The sequence below is a fragment of the Hyaena hyaena genome, unplaced genomic scaffold, assembly GCF_003009895.1.
Source record: "Hyaena hyaena isolate Hyena2069 unplaced genomic scaffold, ASM300989v1 scaffold_1325, whole genome shotgun sequence".
Lineage (NCBI taxonomy): Eukaryota > Metazoa > Chordata > Mammalia > Carnivora > Hyaenidae > Hyaena > Hyaena hyaena.
In genome coordinates this window covers 102699-125771 of record NW_024081960.1, presented here as the reverse complement: position 1 = coordinate 125771, position 23073 = coordinate 102699, and the positions used below count along the sequence as shown (strand labels likewise).

At 35.8% G+C, this 23073-nt stretch overlaps 1 long non-coding RNA gene across 1 annotated transcript in view; it reads right to left on the bottom strand.

Annotated features, from left to right (window-relative positions):
* LOC120225125 overlaps window positions 1-23073 on the bottom strand; it is a 48282-nt gene that overhangs the window by 22494 nt on the left and 2715 nt on the right. Inside the window, exon 2 of the long non-coding RNA XR_005526742.1 lies at window positions 3013-3070. This is a non-coding gene — a long non-coding RNA (uncharacterized LOC120225125). The remainder of the gene's footprint in view (window positions 1-3012; window positions 3071-23073) is intronic.

The following is a 23073-nucleotide window of genomic DNA, read 5'->3' as shown; positions in this document are numbered from 1 at the left end:
CTGTGCTGAGGAGCTCATATTCATGCTTATAGTTGAGAATAGTTCTCTGACTTCACCACTTTCCCCTCCTTCTCCTGTTTCTCCAACTATATTGTTAACAGTTACGTTTATTGACCTGGCTAAGTTTGTTCTTGCCTTGGATGATTTGTAGTAGCTATTCCATGGGCCTGGAATTCTTTTCTCCCAAATTTTCTATCTCTACATGGCTGGAGTTTTATCATTCAGGTCTCAGGGCAGATACCCAATGCTCAACGAAGCCTTACTTAACTGCCCAAGTTGCAGTGGACTAGTCAACCATACCACTATCTTTGATTTTATTTATGATATTTATTACTAAATGAATGTATATTATCTGTTCATGTGTTTCTTGGTTTATTTTTCCTCCTTCAATAGACTGAAACATCTGTGGGAGAAGAAGTCTTGTTTGTTTTTACTGCCCTACGGCCAGCTCCAAGAAGAATGTTCGAAAATACTCAGTATGTGATTATCAAATGAATGAATGAATGAATGAATGAATGAATTCCAAATAGAAGTGCTTTTATGTATACTTTTAGTGAAAAGCATCAGGGGACTCAAAAGCACCGGTTTTATGGGTTTTATGTGCTAAACTTTCATAGGGAAAGGTGGGGGTTGGCCTGTTTAAAATTCTTTACTTGAAGGAAGTTGAGTCATGGCACCTGCAACACATTATTCAACATTAAATATACTGGGAACTCCTTAAAGACAGGGTAGGGCCTGGACAATACATGCATTCCCGATGCCTTGCACAGATCATGGCATTAAGTGGAACAAATTGAGGGAAGGATTAAATAAATGAAGCCTGACTCTCAAACTTTGATTATTTATCTTAGCATATACCCAATTCCCAACAATAATAACTACCATTTGTGGAACAGCTACTCACTAGACTGGTGCTTTATATATTTTATCATATTAATTCCATTAAATAACTCCTTGAAAAAGATTTTCATTCCCATTTTAAAGATGAGGCAAGCAGCAAATAAGTGATTATTTGACATTGGACGCAGGCCTAATCCCCATAATCCATAATCATAATTTAATCAGTCACATTACCTGTTTTTACTAGAATAAAACAATTTTAAATGTACTTAATAGCGCATTTGAAAACCATTATCTCAAACTTTGCTAAATATTTACGAATTCTCCTCATAGCAGATAACTAGTGTATAGTATGAATCCATTCTTAACATCAAAACAAATCAACAAAAGTTTTTGCTATATACCTAACCTACTTTAATTTTTCTTATAGTTTAATACATAAAATAGTTTTATAGCTTTTCTGATTATAAAAAGTAGACATTAAAAATAAAATACAGAAAATATGGAGGACACACAGCTTAAAATCCCATCTTAAATACTTATAAAATTTTACATAAATGGAATCAAATTTTTTATATATTTACTTTCACTTAGACTTAATGTCATGCTAATTACAATTACACAGTTACAAAAAAAATTAGGCATTGTCATATATCTTGAATTTATTATCTCTATTCAACATTTATTATAAACATGGAACAAATTATTTTTAAAATCTAGCAGAGTGAAACCTATTCTGACATCATTCTGAAGTAGTGAACTAATCTAACTCTGCTAAACTGAATTGGCTTATTTTGTCAGGTTTGAAGGCATATATGCCTCTCTGTGGTATAAAATATGCAGAACACTTGCACATGGGAGTTACATACATATTTATTCAGTAAATTGCAAAGAATTGAAACAGTTTTGTTGTGTTTTTGTTTTTTTATTTGTTTGGGTTGTTTTGGGATAATGCTCTTTTCTTTGCTGCTTCCTTACAATTTTTGACTATGACATTTTTCACTAAGGATCAAAATATTGAAGGTACCATTGGTTCTTCCTCCCTTGCTCCCATTACCCTTTCTTTTTCCTCTTCTTTGCCACTGTCCAATGCTAAACCTTTACAAATCTGAACCTGAGCTATTGCAATCCTTTTTTTTTTTTTTAAATGTTTATATATTTGTTTTTGAGAGAAAGATACCTCACGAGTTGAGGAGGAGCAGAGAGAAGGAAACAGAGAATCTCAAGCAGGCTCCACGATGTCAGGGCAGAGCTCAATGTGGGGCTCAAACTCATGAACTGTGAGATCATGACCTGAGTTGAAACCAAGAGTCTGACATTTAACCAATTGAGCCACCCAGGCACCCCTAATTTTTATATATATTTTACCCATTCCATCTCATACTATATATTGTATCATTATCACACAAATCTTTCTAAAATATACAATTTTTATAGGATTAAACTCAAGCATCTTCATCAGACATTCCAGGCCATCTACAACCTGGGTTCAACCTACTTTTCTCCAACTCATGGACTCAACTTCAGACTACCCTATACAAATTTTCTTTGTTTAGTACTGTTTCTAAGAAAAATGAGTACTTGGTACCCATTAACACTCAAATATCATCTTCCCCTCATTTCCCCATCTAACCTATTTGTACTTTATACAGGTATCTTCCATGGAATTTATTCATTCTGAAAATGTATTTATTGAATACCTACTACGTGGAGGCACCCTCGGGGTATTGAGAATATATCAGCAAGAAAACAATACAATTCTTTAACTACATGGAATTCATGTTCTTCTGAATAGACAACAAATATACATAATATATAAAGAACTTGTGTAATATGGTATAATGTGATAAATTTTATTTTTAAAAATTAAGAAAGAGAAGGAATCATGATTACCAGTGCTTCTGGCAATTTTTAACAAGTTGCTAAATCTTTCTTAAGGCTCAGCAAACTTTTTTCTGTAAAGGGCCAAATAATAAATATATTAGACTTTGTGGACCATAAAGTACTTACTGTAACTATTTAACTCTGTCATTTTATTACAAAAGCATTCTGCATGTCAATAAAGCTTTATTTATGAATATCAAAATCTGAATTTTGTGTAATTTTCACATGTCACAGAGTATACTTTTGATTTATATATTTTTCAACCAAAAATGTAAATTCCATTCTTACCTTGTGGACTGCGGAGAATCAGGCAGGGACCAAATTTGGCCAATGTGTTTGCCAACTCCTGTGTAGACAGAAGAAAAGTTGAAATTAGTAAAGATTTGGGGAGGATAAGGGAGTGTGCACATGGATATGCAGGAGTATTCTAAGCAGAGGGAGTAGTCATTGCAAGGTTTCTGAGATGAAGGAATGCCTGGTATGTTCTAGAAACAAGCAATAAGCCAGTGTGATAGGAGCAGGTTGTGTGAGAGAGGGAGAGAAATGGGGGATGAAGGGAGAGAGGCAATAAAGGTCAGATTAAATAGTAGCTCATTTAAGTACTTTGGCTTTTACCCTCAATGAAAATTTGAGCCACTGGAAAACTTTGAGCAGAGAATATGATTTATCTACAATCATAGATCACAACTACAGCTTCTTAGACCTAGAAGAAAGAAAACTTACAAGATTATCAAGTCCTGGGCCACCTGGGTGGCTCAGTTTGTTAAACCTCTGACTCTTTATTTTTGACTCAGGTCATGATCTCACAGTTCATGAAATTAAAACCTGAGTCTAGTCTGGTTCGCTGACAGTGCAGAGCCTGCTTGAGATTCTCTCTCTCCTTGCTCTCTACCCATCTCCCTGCTCTTTCTCGAAATCTCTCTCTCTCTCTTTCTCATAGTTTATTTTTTATTTTATTTTTATATTTTTAAGTAGGCTTCACACGCTTCACACAGGCTTGAACTCAGGACCCTGAGATCATTTGCAACAATGTGGAGAATATTATGCTAAGTGAAATAAGTCAAGCAGAGAAAGATAGATATCATATGTTTTCACTCATATATGGCATTTGAGAAACTTAACAGAAGACCATGGGGGAAGGGAAGGGGAAAATACAGTTTCAAACAGAGAGGGAGGCAAACCGTAAGAGACTCTTAAATACTGAGAAAAAACTGAGTGTTGATAGGGGGGAGGGATGGGTGATGGACACTGAGGAGGGCACTTGTTGGGACAAGCACTGGGTGTTGTATGTAAGCTATGAATCATGGGAATCTACTCTTGAAGCCAAGAGCATACCATATACACTGTGTGTTAGCTGACTTGACAAAAAAACTGACTTTTCAAAATAAATTGTATCTAAAAAAATTTTTAAAAAGACCTGAGCTGAGACCACTTAACCAAATGAGCCACCCAAGTGCGCCTTCTCTCTTTTAAAATAAATAAATAAATTTAAAAAAAATTATCTACTCCCAATTAGGTAGGTTTAAACTCAGAGAGCCAACTTTAATTGAGGTGCTATGTTCGCAAAGATTCTGAGCCAGAAACACTTCTGGCATTAATTGGCAATTCCCACTCAGCTGTGGGGCTACTGGTGCCATGAGCTTGCGGTCTTCATCTAGTCCAACCTTCACATTTTCACCACTAGGACACACAGAGCTCCCAACACAATACGTGGCTTATTCAACATTATTGTCTGGTTAATGGCAGGGCTTCTGATTAGTGATCTTCATTGTTTCTTGGTCCTTCCCAGTGTCAGTTTTTACACTTAAGGTAATAATCAATACATATCTTTCCTGGAGAGGTTGAGAAGATACTAAAATTAAAAGGTATGTGGAGAGAAGGATCACCAATGCAAATTTTATTTCCTTATAGCTATGAAATCATTATAATTTATAAAGCACTTTTATCTTTATCTTATTTAACCCTCATGATGGCCCTATGAATCCTTAATAATCCCATAAAATCATCCTGGGGCCCTACAAATGGAAGAGCAGACCCTCAAGGCAGCTCTTAACTTGAACTGCATTTGCATGGGATCACTGAGATTTCTTTCTTTTTTAAACAATTCCATCTCTAAAATTTAGCTTAAAATATGACCAGGTTATTTCATCATTGTTAGTAAAATACTTCTTAGTACCCTTGGAGCAGAAGTAAGGAAGAACCAAGGATTCCAAAATGTTTAAGCTTAAAAGTGCCATTCTTTCTGTGTATTGTGGGGAAAAAGAGGAGGAGTTTGTGCTGAGCTACTGTGATGACTAATGAAATTTTTATTCTTTTCAATAAGAAGAGCTTTAACAATTAGGCTGTGTTATAATGAAATGTTCATTTGTCCAAACTCTGATTCCTGGACCATCAATACCTCTTTGTAAGAGGTACATCCCTAAAATATGCCTTTGTCTTGTATGGAATGCAACCAGAGGCGTTTAGTGCAAGGACTCTCAGAAAGGCAGCCTGAAGGGAACAATGGAGTTTCAGAGGAGCTTCAATTAAAATGTATATATGTATATATTTTTTCCTGTACCATGTGATACTCATTACCTGACTAAATGATTATCTAAAACAATGAGGAGGGAAACTTCATATTTTAATGGGATTCTAGAGAAATGTTTAAAAATCCAAATTATATGGTAGACATGTTTTACATTCTTATTATGAATGTCAGGAAATCCGGAAACACCTTTTTTGTTGTATATTTTTAAAGGAATTTCAGTCCAAAACATGACTTTAAATAGCCATGCTATTTCTTCCTAGAAATATTTTCAGTTTTATGTTTTGAGCAGTGTTCACTTTTTTCCCTTACGTTTCTAATGAAGCTGGAACCAGTTGGGATCTATTTTATTTTTAAAGTTTATTTTTTTATTTTTTCTGGGGGCATAAGCATTGGAGGGGCAGAGAGAGAGAGACAGAATCCCAAGCAGGTTCCGTGCTGTCAGTGCAGAAGCCCGATGTGCTTGAATACACAAACTACAAGATCACTACCTGAGCTGAGATCAAGAGTCCCAGCACCCCGGTTTGGATCTATTTTAATTACTGTTTTGTTCTTGTACTATTTCATCTCTTTTCACTAATATTTAACATTAGGGAGAGCTGGAATGCCATGATGGCTCAGTCAGTTGAGCATCTGACTCTTGATCAGCTCAGGTCAGGATCCCAGGGTTGTGGTATCGAACCCCATGTCTAGCCTGCTTAAGATTCCCCCTTTCTCTCTGGCCCTTCACCCTGCTAGTGCTCTTTCTCTCTCTAAAATAAAACTAAAATAAAATGTACTTAAAAAAACATTTAGGGAGAGCCAACAAAATGTTGTGTCTGTATTAAATATGAACTTAGTCATGGTGGGCTCACATTTCCAACATGACAGGAAAGAACACTGTATTTATAAAGGATCCACACAGTGAAGAGAATTAAAATATAAAAATCTTGGGACTATACATCAACTGTAAGTTGATTATGGTTCTTTTCATAGCTTGAGATACTTCTAAAATACCATCGATAGTGCTAAAGGAGGACTTTTTACCAGAAATGGCATTTGCGCAAGTGAAGAGCTGTGGAGAGACTGTCAGGCTCGTGGAAGTGGAGGCAAGTGAGACAGAATGGGGGCAGGGAACAGCAATGATGGTGTGAAGGATCCATAGCTCAACTCATTTCATTTGCACAGTCCATCCATGGGTCTATGAATGCTTGAGGAATTGTTGGTCCCTATTCTACTGTGTTCGTCTTCCAACCCATCTGAGAGCGTCTAATGGGATTCCGGAATCCTTGGGCCCATTTTTTTTTTCCTTCATGGATAGTGCTCATGTTTTGTTTTCCTGCTCCCAGAATTAGATCCCACTTTTTGTGGCTAGCTAATTTCTAACACAAATTCAATGAAAATCACCTGCTCTGGAAAACTTCTATGGTACCTATACTCTGGATTAAATACCCCTTATTTGAACTCTTATGGTACCATGGATGCACTTTTATTCCTCCATGATTATATGTACTTTCAACAGACGGTTATGTGTACTTTTGTGATTTTTTTAAAAATTTTCTTTTATTAAACTACTTCACAAGGGCACCTGCGTGGCTCAGTCAGTTGAGCATCCAACTCTTGATTTTGGCTCAAGCTGTGATCTCTCACGATTGTGAGATCGAGCCCCATGTCAGGTTCTAAGCTGAGCATGGAACCTGCTTGGGATGCTCTCTCTTCCCCTCTCTCTGCCCCCCTCCCTCAATAAATAAATAAACATAAAAAAAAAATAAACTACTCCACAACAAGGAGAATAATTTGTTAAAATGTATTTCACTTGTTCCACCACATTTCCTGGAGAAATGTTTATTAAAATACTTGTTCTTCTTTTGAAGAACAGAGGAATGATCGTATTTCTCATTCCATTTTTTGCTCCTTTCAGGTAATTGTTTACTGTTACCTGGATGTTAAGTATAAGAGAAATAAGAATCTAGGTACTATCTTTATAGAAGCTTAGGTAAAAGTGTAAGTGAGTCTAAAATGATTAAAAAAAAAAATTTGTTATCAACACAGTATTTGTTAGCAACATCGTTCATGAGTTGGTTACAGTGAAAACATATGGCAGGTTAAAACTAGCCTATCTTAGCACAATCAGTGTAAAGTGTGTGTAAAATACCATGCCAGGCAAAATTGACCTAAATAAGGAACATGTTTTATAGTTAGAGGTAATTTGCTTGGAGATGTTGATAGAAAAAGTGGTGCCTCCATATAATAATTTATATGGTCCTGGGACACTTCTAGCATCTAAGCGTGTCATTTCCTCGGCCTACCAACATATTGAAATCAGCATGCATTCTTTTAGGATAATGTTGTCTCTATTAACAGAGATAACTCGAATGTTGTCATTTCTCACTTGTGAATGCCACTAAGAACTCTGCAAGAAAGAGAACAAAAGACAGGTTGTGCATTAAAAAGAGAAATGAACAAAATCACAGAGTCTGAAGTTTAATTCATAAAAGCACCAGCTAGAAAATATGTGAGAATTTGAAAGACAGCCTCAATTCTTTGGGGAACTTTAATTGGTCCTCTATAAAACAAAATGGTTGAAATTTTGGACATTATAGTTCCCGGTTTCTATGATAGGTACCAGCTAAATGTTTATGATAATTGAGAAAATAAGATGAAAATCCACACAAAACCACTAGAAAGTTCATGGGTGAGATACTTCAGAAGAGAACAAAAACAGCAAGGACAAACACTTAACACTGGAATATGAGATAATGGGGTTAGTGTTAGTATCTACTAGCTTCACCCATTTCAGAACTTTGCATAATGCTGGTAAGAGAGAGAAAGTGGAAATTACAGAAAATTAAATTATGGGCACAAAGATGAATGGCCCTGAGACCAATCATAATCTTGAAAGGCTTCAGGAATAGTTCATCTGAACTACTGTGACTATAAAGGAAAGAAATGGAAAAAAAAAGAAAGGAAGAAATGCTAGTGTAGTTCAGATTTTATGGACACATTTACCTCAGATGCCTGAGGTTTTAGTTATAGAAATCTATACCAAAGAGTTGGTTTTACATAAAGCACAATAATAACAATAATGATTAATAAATATTAGTTATTCTGTTAATAGGCACTTGCTAAGTACTCCTTTTATCCTACCATCCAGTGAGGTACATATTGTTTTTATCAGCATTTTACCAGTAAGGAAACTGGCACACAGAAGGGTTAAATAACTTGCTCAAAGTAAATGATGGAGTGCACTTTGAGGCCAGGCAGTGTGACTCCAAATCAGAGTTGAACTCTCATCCAAAAAGCTATACTACTTTGATAAACATTATCTTTAAAAATAATCCAAAAGAGCTCTTTAAAAACCCAATGGCTGGGGCGCCTGGGTGGCTTAGTCGGTTAAGCGTCCGACTTTCGCTTAGGTCATGATCTCGCGGTTCGTGGGTTCGAGCCCCGCGTCGGGCTCTGTGCTGACTGCCAGCTCAGAGCCTGGAGCCTGTTTCGGAGTCTGTGTCTCCTTCTCTCTCTGACCCTCCCCTGTTCACGCTGTCTCTCTCTATCCTAGAAATAAAAAAAAAAAAAAAAAAAATGTTTAAAAACCCAATGGTATTTTTAAAAGTGAGGATCTTGGAATTATGTTAATTAAGCATGTGGCAAGTCACTTCATCCCCAAGATGTCTGCCAGTTCCTGTTGTTGCTAATAAGCATCTCTGGTCATAACATGCTAGGGGAAAAGGCAGAGTTTGCTCTCATGACAGGTGTCATCTCCTCTAGCCATTTCCATCCTTTGCAGGCTACAGTGGTTCTCTTGAGCTGCTTGAGATCTCCAGCCTCAAAGCTCTTCCTATTCGAGGAAAAGTGAACCAGACAAGGCCCAATGTGACAGGCATCCTATCTCTACGTAGAAAAATGGACACTATCTCTGTGTAGAAAAATGGACATCATCTCTGTTTGTCTTCATGCATTTATTCCAAGACTCCTGACACAGAATTTATGCTCACACAGATAAAGATGTTATCCTGTCTGATGTCAGATTTAAGTCCCTCGCAGGCAATTCAACTCCCTGAATGGATCGAAGATTCAGACAGCCTCGAACACCCATTCACAAATTCTCTTAGTTTTGTAGCAATACTTATTTGGTTTTCTTTTGACGAAGGATAGAAAGTTAAAATATCAGGAGAAATACCTATAATCAGAAATAGCTAATTATTATTTTATTACCTAATTATTATCGGTTGAAAATAAAACATGTTTTTAAATTTACCCTTTCACCATACCACAATAAAACACTCATTTAAAGTTCTATGATTTTATGCCGGTGTATTTTTGGGGTGCTTTCTTGTATATCATATTCACAAAATCACACAATTAAAGAGCTGAAACATTCTGACACATGCTAGTCCTGTGCTTGAGATTCAGAAAGACTGTAAATTGCCATAACCCTACAGTGTAAAAGTCCCCCCGTTCCTCTTTCCATGTCCATTTCATTATGCCATACTTGGAATTTTGACAACATGTTAAGTTGAAGAGTGACAGGAGTTATCATATAGTCTCTGTTAGGCTACTTGAACTGTCAGATGTCAGTGTGGCACTTTTAAAAACATTGTACCCTCTCTCTATCAGTCACCTGTCATCCATCACATCATTTCTTACAGTGAAATGAACTTCACGCAGTGTTTTAGAAGTCATTCTTGAGGTCTTTTCAGTTTAAATCTGGCTATAATCAGCTTTCCATATGTCTTTGTATCACATTATATATCTTACTTTACATATTTCTATCTTACAGATAGTGACCATATCTATTATTTAATATAAACCTTCCCTTAGTGACATGGGGTCCAGTGTTATTGAATACTTAATAAATTACTTTTTCTTGGACAAACCATGTCTCCTGAACTTTTTGGTTATAACTATTTGTTTCTCAATTTAATCTGTAAAACACCTTTTCATTTTCTTTACAAGCAGGCCATCTATTCACATCCTTCTATGCTCAGAGTGGTGCCTGAATGTGCATCTTAGATTCAAGAGCTCACCTGAATATGTGCCTTAATCATAAAGCTGTAAATAGGCAATTGCTTTGGCCACCTTGGCCATTGCCTATTCAGCATGATCCTAAATCAAAATTGCCATAGACTTAGCAAAAGAATGCTCTTGAGAAACAGGATCCTTTCTCTGACCAGAGCTTCCGGAAGATGTGTCAGAGGTTAATGGAGTTCGGTGTCCTTGCAGCTTGCTTAAATTAGATAACATATAATGACACGAGATAGGAGGCACACCTTAAATAAGTCAGGTAATTCTCCCAACAGGGTCAAATGCATGCCTAGATGAAGTCAGGATCCATCTATGAGATTGGGATGTTAGAGATTAGGAAAAGGACTCCTTCTCTGCATTGTTTCTTCAACTGCTTGTACTTCTGCTTAAAATCTAGCCTCTAAGTTTGATTATTTTTAGTTAAGCAATAGATCTGTGGTCATCACAGTTGCCTTTAGAATATGTAAGAGTGAATGATACAGTCATTTAAATTAGCTATCTTTGTTACTCCTTTTATTATACGTAACTCAAAGTAGCCTCTGACAGGTGACATAGTAAGAAGGGAATAAATGACAACTAAGATGGGAACACGGGGTTTCTGGGGGTATAAAATACGACAGAAGAGACAATGAGTTGAGTGGGGAATGAAAAAATGCCATACTTTGAAACTTTGCTTAGGACTATCTGTGTTTCCTAGGGTTTCTGGAACATCTGGGAGCTCAATCAAGATTTAAGATTTTGTGCCAAACTTGAAAGTTGGCCTTGCACATATGATGTAGGTTTCTAGCCAGGAAGATCCCGAATTTGCAGAAGCCATGCCAGACCAGGAGCAACTTCCCTCTTTTCCCTTTGCCATGGATCCAAAGGCGCTGTACCATATTTCTCTTCTAAGTAGGTTATTGAAATAAATATGTACTCTTTGAAGGCCAGCTAAGATGCTGTAGGTTCTTATATCCTTCCCAAAGCTTATATATGTGGCCACAAATGCTCTCAAATGAGTTGGACAATAAGAGATCACACAATGAAAGGAGGTTGTTCCTCTTGAAGAAAGCAGGGTAGCTTGATAACTGACCTGGTACTTAGCTTGTATCGTAAAGATGAAAAACAGCAGCTAATCATTATCTACACAAAGAAATGGATTCACAGTATAGGAATGTACACATTTCCCTAGAGGTAGAGAATGGCTGCAGCTTCCTTCCCTTGTGATTCAACAATGTACGGCTTAGAAGAATGCTAGTGAGTAATTTTCCTCTGGAAGGGTAGTTCACTAACTTTTATTTTTATTTTTTTAAATGCATATTTATCTTTGAGAGAGAGAGAGGGAGGAAGATAGCATGCACAAATGGGGGAAGGGCAGAGAGACAGACACAGAATCCAAAGCAAGCTCCACACTGCCAATGCAAAAACCCACGAACTGTGAGATCATGACCCGTATTCAAACCACTGAGCTGCCCAGACACCTCTAGCAAAGTTTAGTGAGGTAAAGGATTATGAAAAAAAAATATATAGTATGCATGTGTGTTTAGTTTTCCACAGCTTTAAGCTATGTATCAAAAGATAGACTTGCTGATAGAGGTCCTATATACCCTTAGTTAATCTCTGGATTTACATAACTCTGGAAAGCCTGTGCCAGGAGAGTACCTATCACTCTTCCCTCTAAACACATTTAGTTTTGCTCTAAGTTTGAAAAGGTTTCGGGTGCCTGGGTGGCTCAGTCAGTTAAGTGTCCGACTTCGGCTCAGGTCACGATCTCACGGTTTGTGGATTCGAGCCCCGCATCGGGCTCTGTGCTGACAGCTCAGACCCTTGTAGCCTGCTTGGGATTCTGTGTCTCCCTCTTTCTCTGCCCCTCCCCACCTCAAGCTCTGTCTCTATCTCAAAAATAAATAAATTTTTAAGAGATAAATAAATAAAAGGGTTTCAGCTAGTTATCGTGGTAGCTGAATCTCAATTTGCTATACCTTATTCACTCTGAGGGGGTGTGGTGGTCACCCTTCCTGATTCTACTCACCTCCTCCTACTCCTCCTCTCTCTCTCAAACACACACACACGCACACACACACACACACACCCCTTCAACAAATCAAATTTGAATTCAAATTCAATTTTTCTTCAGAATTTTCCATTCAGTATACTTGCCTTATTATTTCATCCTTTCTGTTTCATTTTTTAGTGGAGCAAAAGTATCTGCCATGGTTTACTTTTGAATTATAAATTCAATAAAATGTGTTGTTCGCACAGGTAATGATTTAAATTTCTAAACCAAATTATATACGAGGAACTGGGAATTATAAAGCAATTCTCCTGTTGGGAGAAACGGGAACATTGAAATGGTTTGTGCATCCAAAGTATTTGCCTTGAAGCTATCCCTGCACCTGACTGGATCCACCCTCATTGTAGGAGTAACAGTGGGTATCTGAGCGGTTAACAACTTACTCATTCAGCTCCGCTTATAACTCAGCTGATTTAATTTTTCAACTTAAAGGAAATGTTGAACCATTTCTTAATAAACATTGTTATTGTTCTTCCTCAGAACTCACTTTTATTCGTGAAAGAATACTATCAGAGCTAAGAAGGAAAAAAATCAATAAATTAATAACAATCATCCGATGTCAATTTTTTTTCTTTCAAACTCATAAAGTTCAAGTTAGGGTCATTCCTCACATTCAGATATATGACAAAATGAATGCAAAATACCAATACATATGAATAGTGTCAGAAACTATTTTCTTCATAGGGACAAAGAATTAAAACCACAGTTGATCACTCAGCCAGAGCTACTCTTTCCCTCCTGCTATTGTAGCCAGAGTAAACATGTGACTGAATTCTCACTGATGGAATGCAAGCAGAAAGAATTTGTGCCACCTTCAGGCCATGTCTTATACACCTCCTCCTTCCCCCTGGGGGAAACTGCACATGGTGGCAACCAGACTTCAATGTGCAGATGAGGACAACACCCTGGAGGATGGTAGAGCAGCCCCACCGGTCAGTCTCTGGGTGATGTCACACAGTCATGTCCAGCTACCCTCCCGGATTTTTACATGGGAGAGGGAACCTTCTATCTCCATTTGAGCCATTGCAGTTTTGGACCTCTTTGCTGTAGTCTTCACCATAAACTAATACAAATGGAAACCTAATATAAATCCATTTGAGGCATTTTTCCCCTAGCGTAGGATATTTTTTATTCCTAGAAATATATGATTCAAGTGATTAATTTGGGGAAGTCTTATACTTTATGTACTTAGGAGTTTATGCTAATGGTGTTGGTTATAAACAATCAAGAGCCAATATATTTTAGGAGATATCGTATCAATATGAAAAAAATGTTGTACAGACAATACAAGTATATAACTTGCCGACTTTCTGCTTAAGGTGTAAATGTATTAGAGTGATATGCATAATAAGCACTATAATTGAATTGGATTTGATCAATGATATCTGAACTTTATAATTATGTTTTAAAAGTAAAATTCCTTTAAAATTGAAATACCTATAGAGCTTGAGCCCGGCTAAAAGGACAACATGCTTTCTGGCTCAAAGATTCAGTCACTTAAAAGTTTGAGACTGGGCCGTGCCATCAGAGAGAGAACTCTGCTCTGAGAAAATGGACAGGTCTCTTGAAGAACAAGAGGCAAAGAAGGTATAACTTAAAGGATAGCTAGTGAGGTTCTGATTGTCTCCTTGAGGTCTGCCAGGCAGGAAATTCCCATTTACAAGCATATCTTTGAACTTCTTGAATCTTATCTACCCCTCAGCAACAACTTCTGAAAATAAATTACATTAGTGGAAATTATCCTTTGACTAATAGTTGTGTTAATGTTTTTATTTATTTTTGAGGGGGAGAGACAGAGCATGAACAGGGAAGGGGCAGAGAGTGAGGAAGACACAGGATCTGAAGCAGGTTCCAGGCTATGAGCTATCAGCACAGAACCCAACTCAAGGTTCGAACTCATCAACTGTGAGATCATGACCTGAGCCCAAATCTGACACTTAACCGACTGAGCCACCCATTAGCACCTGGCTAATACTTTTTTCTTTCATTTGTGCACTGACATTAAAAATATATGAACATTTTCCCTTTGGGGATGTTATTGTGGATATGCTGTTCACTAATCAGAATCCATTATCTCCTGTCTCCTTCCAAAGTGAATTCCAATATTATTTAGTTAACCACATTTCAGCTGTGTAGCTTAAGTGCCTCCTAGGAAGCTCCAAGAGTGGGCCTGGTAGTTCCAATGCTAGCCACTCTCCTAGTTTCAGTTTCAGAGCCGGGCATCAGTAACATTCACAATATTGAGATGCTAATTGTGATTGGTAGGGAATTTATGGAAGATTGCCTCTTCACTATTCTGGAAGAACTTCTGGAGGCTACTCTCTCTCTTACATTTGTTATGAACAAATATCCAAGTAGCTTCAGATGTAACTGTTAGCCATTTTAAGACCCTGTGAGAGATTAATCTCAGAAGGAAGATGACAGTGGTGGTCCCAGCAGAGACATAGAAAGAACCTGGGACTTGATGACCTCCTAAAAGGTCCAGATCAGCCAAGCTCAAAGCCTGCTTTGTTTTGGATCTTCAGTTCTATTAACCAATACCTTTTTCTACCAACATAACCAGGTTTATTTTTTTAATTACTCCAAAATCATCCTAGATAATACATATAGTCATAAAATACGTTGTGTAAGCCTGGATAAGGGATGCAATATGTGACTAACAAACTTTTCCAACCTAAGATACATAAGAAACGCTTTTGCAATTGAGTCAATAATGTTTACTGGTTAGACCCATCAACATTTTTGACCCTATTTTTTTATTGTGTAAAGTGACACCTGAATAAGTAAACCAGATACCATTATTATTATTGATCATCCATCTGTAGTTTTCCAGCATTCTACAGCTAGACTTTATCTCTCTTGGATAAAATCTCTTCTTTGTTATAGTGACTTAAATTTATTCATATAATAATATCATTCTGATGCCAATCAAGTTTGGCATATTATTTAAATTATATTACCTTGACAGCATTGTATGATTTAGTGTTGGAGTAACTGTCTTAATATTCATATAGAGAATGACTTAGCGGTCACTAAAATCTGAGAACACTCAGGACATTGTCCAACGGCCACAGTGATGCAAATACTGCCCAGGGTAAAATAAATATGCTCTAGACATTAGGCAGCACTTTTCATCTACCGAATTCTTAGGAGTGTTCTGATCTTCTTTTTACTTTTAATGTTATATAACAACAATTGCCAAAAAGAGTTCCAAATTAGTTGACTAATGATGCTTTAATTCTTGAATCAATCTTTGGCTATGTACACTGGAGGCTTATAGTGCTTATTATTTCATTGTACAGTATTCACTTTCAATGAAATATGTTTCCATATAGAGAGAGTCATTATAACTATATTAAAGAAGGTCTGGAAATCAACATAATCCCAGAACTTACCGCAAATATTTTACTTGTTCATTTTTGTTCATATATGCATATACACCAATGAAGCTCTATTCATAGTCATATATTTGGAATATATACAGTTTTGTACCCTGATGTTTTGAGCAAAATATGTCATATTATCTTTCCTAACTTCAGGAAGAGCACAAACTATCCATAGTAATCACCTCTGCAAAAGTGTCATTGGATATTTGATAATGGAAAAGTCATTCACTTTATAACTTATATGGTAATTTTATAAATTAATGCATTATGTTTACTTTTTTGTTTTTCATTTTCTGTATTTTTCTAATAAAATGTAATATAAAGCACAATAAGCTGCTAAAGGTGTTACTAAGGTAAAAGAAAACAGACCTAAACAAAATATATGCTCCATTTTCATATAAGACCTTCTACATATCATTTAAATGGTCTATGAAATATTTGAAAGATTGCACGTGTGAGATTTTAGTCAGTAAGTTCATAGTTGATGAACCTATAAGTTCCTTGAATTTTTTCACTATTATACTTAGCAGTATATTGGAGATGTTTTTACATAAAGCATTTATTTTTATTTAGAATAAGTTTGAACTATAAATTGCCATAAAGATTGTTGCCTTTGAAATGTTGTGTATGTCACTCATAACAAATGTCCAAATCAATTTCCAAAAGAGTTGAACTGGGTTATGTTGCTATCAACAGTATAGAGTTTGTTGTGACATTTGGAGAAAAAAAAAAAAAGGACAGAAATAAACATTTAAGAATTATCTCTTGGCCCACTGCTCTCACAACTATTTTTCATGTTTCTTTGCTATTATTCATTCTTCAAATATCAAATGAATGTCAGTTAGATGCCATGTACTTTTGACAGTCAAAGGTGAGAAAAAACACAACAGAAATGATCCTAACTACTCACCACAATCCTAGGAAGAAAATATTTTTATCCCCAGGTTTAAAGACAAGAAAAAAGAAGCTCAGACACGTTAAAAATTTACTAAACATTACACAGCAATCGAAAGATCCAGACATCTAAGATCTAAACTGTCAGATGCCAAATCCTACATTCCTTGTAGTCTACCTCACTATCATTGAATATTATTACTCTAAAAGTCTCTATTATTTTTGTTGATTTAATAAGCAAAGTTATTACCTTATTATTGTTATTTTCAGTTTTTTAATATCAAGCACAGTTGACAATTTTTTCCTGTTTGCTAATTGCATTTCTTCATGTGTCAATTATTTGTTCATGTACTTTAGTCATTTCTAACTAAATGATGGTTTTGATGATTTCTAAGTAATACAGAGCTCAAGATATTGAAAAAATATCAGTTATTTGTAGTGTTTATTTAAAGTAAATTTACATTTTATTACTTTTAAACTTTGGTTATAGGAGTTAAAAATTCAGATTAATTCAATGCATTACGTTTTACCTTTATATTTACTGAGGTGAAAAATGGAGGGTATAAAAATAAGAAAAGCAGCTATCTTATAAGATGTGAGCAGGTTTCCTTTGTGTTGAACATTCTTGTTTTAACTGTGTAACTATATGATTTATGTGATGAGTCGTAGGTCTTGTTGATAAAGAAATTTTGATTGATCAGTGATTGTTTGGAATGCAAACTGGATTTTTATTAGAGCATTTTGGTTGGAAATAAATGTTTTGATGGGATAATTTAGAGGTTTTCTAATTCCAACATTTAGAAACTATAATACTTACCCATATTTTCTGTTAATATTTTGCTTTTATCATCACTGGTTAAATGTATGGTTGTCCCAGTAAAGGTTATTATACGATTCCATATAATGTTTTATTGTCATTTAGGTGATCATTATAATTTAGTCAATGGAGCTGTGTTTACTCTTCTCAATGAGTTATATATTTCCTTCATATATTTATTTATATGCTTTATAAGATCACATTCACCACCATTCATGTCTCTGATTCATTGCCTAAAGGTCTTTTGACAGTAAATTTAAACCTGTTGTTAGAATTTTCTAGAAATTAGCTTAATATTGGTTTCTAATTAAAAAAGGAACTGCAAGTACAAATGAAACAAATATTATGTAAGCTGTATTAGTGATGATAATTTCAATGACTTCTGACATCATGACATATCTTGATACAGGAATTTAAGGACTATTATTCTGCAACTCCCACTCTGGCTACTACCTACTGCATACTAAACACTTACTAAGTGCTATGCACTGGCTAAGTACTTTACCTTCTTTAAAAGAAAGTTTCCACAATTTTTACATATATATTGATTAAAATAGGTGTATCTTTTCATATTAGGAGAGGGTTAAGTATTTGATGCAGATCATATAGCTAGTAAGTATAAAGTATGAAACTGAATAAAGTTCTAAATTTATCTGAGGATGGAATATGAATTTTAGAAACACCTCTTTACAATTCTTAAGATGGTTGTGCTTCCCAAAACAGTTTAAAATTGGTATCTTAGGTGATCTAGACCTGATCAGACTTAAAAGTCTAAATAACTTGGGACTCCTGGGTGGCTCAGTTGACTGTCTAGCTTCAGCTCAGGTCATGATCTCATGGTTCATGGGTTGAGCCCTGCTTTGGGCTTTGTGCAGACAGCCCAGAGCCTGGAGCCTGCTGCAGATTCTGTGTCTCCCTCTCTACCCTACCCCATTCACACTTTGTCTCACTTTCTCAAAATAAATAAACATTTTAAAAAATGTTAAAAAATTAAAAAAAAACTTTACAAAGTCCAAATAATTCAAATAAGGCTTATGAGACAATTATAGAAAAATCAGAATATCAATTTTATTAATGTACCATGATAAGTATAAATGCTAAAAGTTCTCCAACCAGTGGATTCTGTCTCTATAAGCAAGTTACAGGAAAAGTTATATTACAAACAAAATTTCTGCATGTTGAAAGAAAAATCACAACAGGGAAAATTGATTATTTGTAATGAATGCCTAAAAGCATTGGGCCAACATGGCAATGAGAGAGAATGAAATCTGGCCATTTGTAGCAATGTGGATGGAACTTGAGAGTGTTATGCTGAGCAAAATAAGTCAGGCAGAGAAAGACAGATACCATATGTTTTCACTTATAAGTGGAACAGGAGAAACTTAACAGAGGACCATGGGGGAGGAAAAGAGGAAAAAATAGTTGGGGACAGGGAGGGAGGCAAACCATGAGAGACTCTTGAATGTTGAGAACAAACTGAGGGCTGATAGGGGTGGAGGACATGAGAAGGGGGGTGATGGGCATGGAGGAGGGCACTTGTTGGGATGAGCACTGGGTATTATATGGAAATCAACTTGACAGTTAACTATGAAAAAATAAAAATAAAAAAATAAAAATAAAAAAATAAAAATAAAAGCATTGGGCCAATGCATTTTTTTCCACAGAAGATATATCTATTACTACCAGACTGGATAACTCAAGCCCTCAGACCAGGGATCCCTTTTCTTTGGACAGTTCTTGAATGTGAATGACTAATATTTCCCTTCATGACCGTGTCTTCTACAATGCCATGACTTACAACCAGCCTTTGTTTGGTATGCACTCTATATCTTTAAATCTGTTAAACTTTCAGATAAACTTACAATAAAAATGTAACAAGGCTAAGGAAGAATTTGTCTGAGATTAGTTTACATATTTCCATTTTATGTTAATTTACAAAGAGAAATCTTATTTCCAAAGTGAATGGGTGAGGATATCTCCTTGAGATGGACCCCAAGGCTACCTAAACTACCAGGTGCTACTAATAACATAATAGGATTCATAAATATTGTGTTACAATGAATAAACAAGTGAATCAGGGAATAAATGGAGTTCTACTTTGATGTCCTGAAAACTTCCTTATTGTTTTATATATTGAGGAAAAATGAAATGCAAATCAATTCTTTCTAAAATGTCTTTTGGTAACTTTTATTATATTATCAACATCATATACAATATTGATTCCCGACACCTGCCGTTACTTTTTTTGTATAGAAGAATTTTATTTTCACATCTTAAATAACAGCGTCACTCTGTGCTTTAATATAGTGAGGTTCCTTGATTTCACTTAGGCAATGCTTAGGACATATTTTTTGACCTTATCTCTTACTTGGAGTAAATGGCTATAAAACAGAATTTACAATTGCTAAACTCTGGCAGAGCAAAACCCTTACTTACATTTAACCACCCTGTTGTAAATTTCAAGATTTCAAATTTCCCAGTTTATTGTGCCCAGTCATTCTATAAATACCACCAGCACCACCACCACCATGACCCCCACCATATTTATCATTTTTAGAGTCTTCTGCAACCGTCAAGTGTGAGAAAAACAGGCAAAGAAATCATTTGGCTTTGATGATGATTTTGTCTCTTGTTAACTAGGCAAGTGGGAAGAAATAGGAGCTGAGTAGAAATTATATGCTTGGAGGATGGCAGGAATGGACAAATATATGCTACAGTGTGAATTTTCACCAGTTTAACCTTACTGAAAATCCTTATATTCACATTTAGTTGTGATTTTGTTTGCTGGGAAAAAAAAAAGGTGGTTTAAAAGGGGAAAAGCAGGCTTTGTGGGTTTTGATCTTTGGCTGTCTGGGAGAAATAGAAGAGGAGGACATAAAAGGGCTCAAAAGGGGAAGTTGGAGAGGGTCTCAAAAAAGGATGAGGGATGGTCACAAAACAAACCAGGCAATTCAGCTAACTTGCCAATCGGCAGGTCTTGCTCTCTGAAAATTCCTGGGAGCTTTCTGGAGAGGTCTGGAAGTCAGCTAGTTTGGGTGCTAACTGTGGTCTCTTTCTGAAATTTGTCGAACCTCTGTCCAATTTTTATTCATCCTCTGTCAAAAGAAGGAAGCAGGGAAAAGCACAGAGAAGGGAGGAAGATAGGCTTATGTCTCAACCTACTTACTTCCTCCTTTTTAGAGTCAGTGACTCTAAATTTCCTGCTATTTCCCTACTAATAAAACTTATTCCTTCTAAATGCTCAGTATTGCCTATGATGCTTCTACCACTCCCACTGACCAGCTGGGTTTCCTAACTTACTAAGTTTGGACCACCCAACCATCATGAAGATGCTTATGTGGCTAGTTTTCCTTTTCACTGGAGTGGCTTTGCTAAACCGAACACATTCTCACTTGATCCCCTTTAAATGCATTGAAACACTGCTGGTTGGAAGATAGGTAAAGTTACAGTTTGGATAGGTCAGTAGCAATATATATATATATTTTTATTTTAGATGACTATAAAACCACTATTTATGCTTACTCATTTTGTTTATATGGACAGGTTTTATATTTTATTACTCTATAATTTTATTCATTATCCTATATGTACAGCCTACCCTACTATATGTATGTATTATATACACATTTGATATATATTGCCTTTTTAAGATGTAGGTACATCTGCATTTTCCAACTAATAAATGAATAAACCACTTGTCATCATGGGCTACATATACCCAAAGGAAACCAATGACTACTCTTAATGCTTTGAGAAACCCTTAAAAAGTGAGAAATCCAGTCTACTAGAAAAGTTGCAATGCTATTTGGAAGCAACGAAAATTAACTTGAATCAAGATTAGAGTCAGAAATGAGTCAGTGAAATATTAAATAAACAAATATTTAAATTTTTTTGGCTGGTTGTCTCCTAAGTTGCTTTCTTTATTATCCTTCTCCCACACCATAGTTTTAAATCAAGGAAAGGCAACTAAGATATATAAGCTCACTCAACTGTTCATAGCTGTACACATGTTATTAATATGAATTTAGAAAATAGAATCAAAATAAAGTAAAAACTAAACTGCTTTTAAAGTAAAATTGATCTTGTTGCTAATATATAACTTGTTAGGTAATATTTTACTAAGATCTAGATTTTCTAGTAGAAAAGGATTATATGACAATATGGGCTGAAGTAAAGGTTAAAACTTTTAACCTTGAGTGGCCTGGGTGGCTCAGCTGATTAAGTGTCTGACTTCAGCTCAAGTGATCATGATCTTGTTGTTCTTGGGTTCGAGACCTCTGTCCGGCTCTGGGCTGACAGCTCAGAGCCTGCAAACTTCTTCAGATTCTGTGTGTGTGTGTGTGTGTGTGTGTCTCTCTCTCATTGCCCCTCTCCGGCTTGCACTCTGTCTCTGTCTCTGAAAAATAAACAAACACTAAAAGAACAAACAAACAAAACTTTTAACCTTGGGGCACCTGGATCACTCAGTCGGTTAAGTATTTGATTCTTGATCTCAGCAAGGTTACTGAGTTCGAGCCCTCCTGCATTGGGCTCTGCATTGACAGTGCAGAGCCTGATTGGGATTCTTTCTCCCCTCTCCCTTTGTTATCTCCCTCTCGCTCTCGCTCTCTCTCTCTCAATAAATAAATAAACTTAAAAATATTTTTTAAACGTTATCTTTTATCCTTTTTATCCTTAACACATTTATCTTCTCAATCTTCCAATCCATCTCTTTAGGAATGACATTTGGTATTTTTAACTGAGTGGGCTGGAAATTTTGTTAATAAAGATTTTGTGTTCTTTGATAAGAGTTTCAAGTAAACTCAGTGATAATTTGTTTCTTTTGTTTCAGAAACCACCAGACAAGTCTTAGAAGTCTTGGAATGATTGAAGCCCTCAACTTAGCATCAAATTTAACAATCACTTAAATATTTAACAAATATTCAAACTAAAATTCATGCAAGATAAAATGATGAGTATTCTTAATATTAAATAATAATAACACAATTTTACTTTCCCCCAGGAGAGTGAGCTTGCCATTATTTATACGTTAAATGAAGAGAAGGTTATTTATTTCATGTTGAAAGCCTTTGCTATGAGATCATATAAAACTGATTTTTCCCTCTGAGATAATTTTCTTCTTTTTCACTTATTATTGTATAATTCAAATAAGCAGACATTTTATGTATTTAGTTGGGAAAGGCAGGACAGAAAGAAGACTAAGAAATAATGCTTAATCTAGAGGTAATGGTAATATAAGTAATTTCCCTTATCACAAGCCATCTTTAGCTGTTCTTCCCTAAAGGAAATATCTAGTAGTCCTTCTCTTCTAGTCTCCTGTCTCCTTAGCCTTTTTCTATCCCAGGTGCAACTAATTCAGTAGTCCCCCTATTACCGTTTATGAACCTCACTTTGGATAATGCTATTTAGATTTCCTCCTATTTGGTTTCTGTACTCAGAAAGACTGCTGCTCTTCCTCATTTGTGTTTTGCATGTTAATACTCAATCCCCATTTACTGGACAGCAATAAATAATGAAGAGAAAGACACAAGTTGAAAACTGAAAGTCAGAAAGCATGAACCTAAAGAGCTGTTGACTAAGTTATATGTAAAGCTGCAATCATTCTAGCATATAAAATTTTTGAATAAAAATGAGAGTGTGGGTTGGGGTGCCTGGGTGGCTCAGTTGG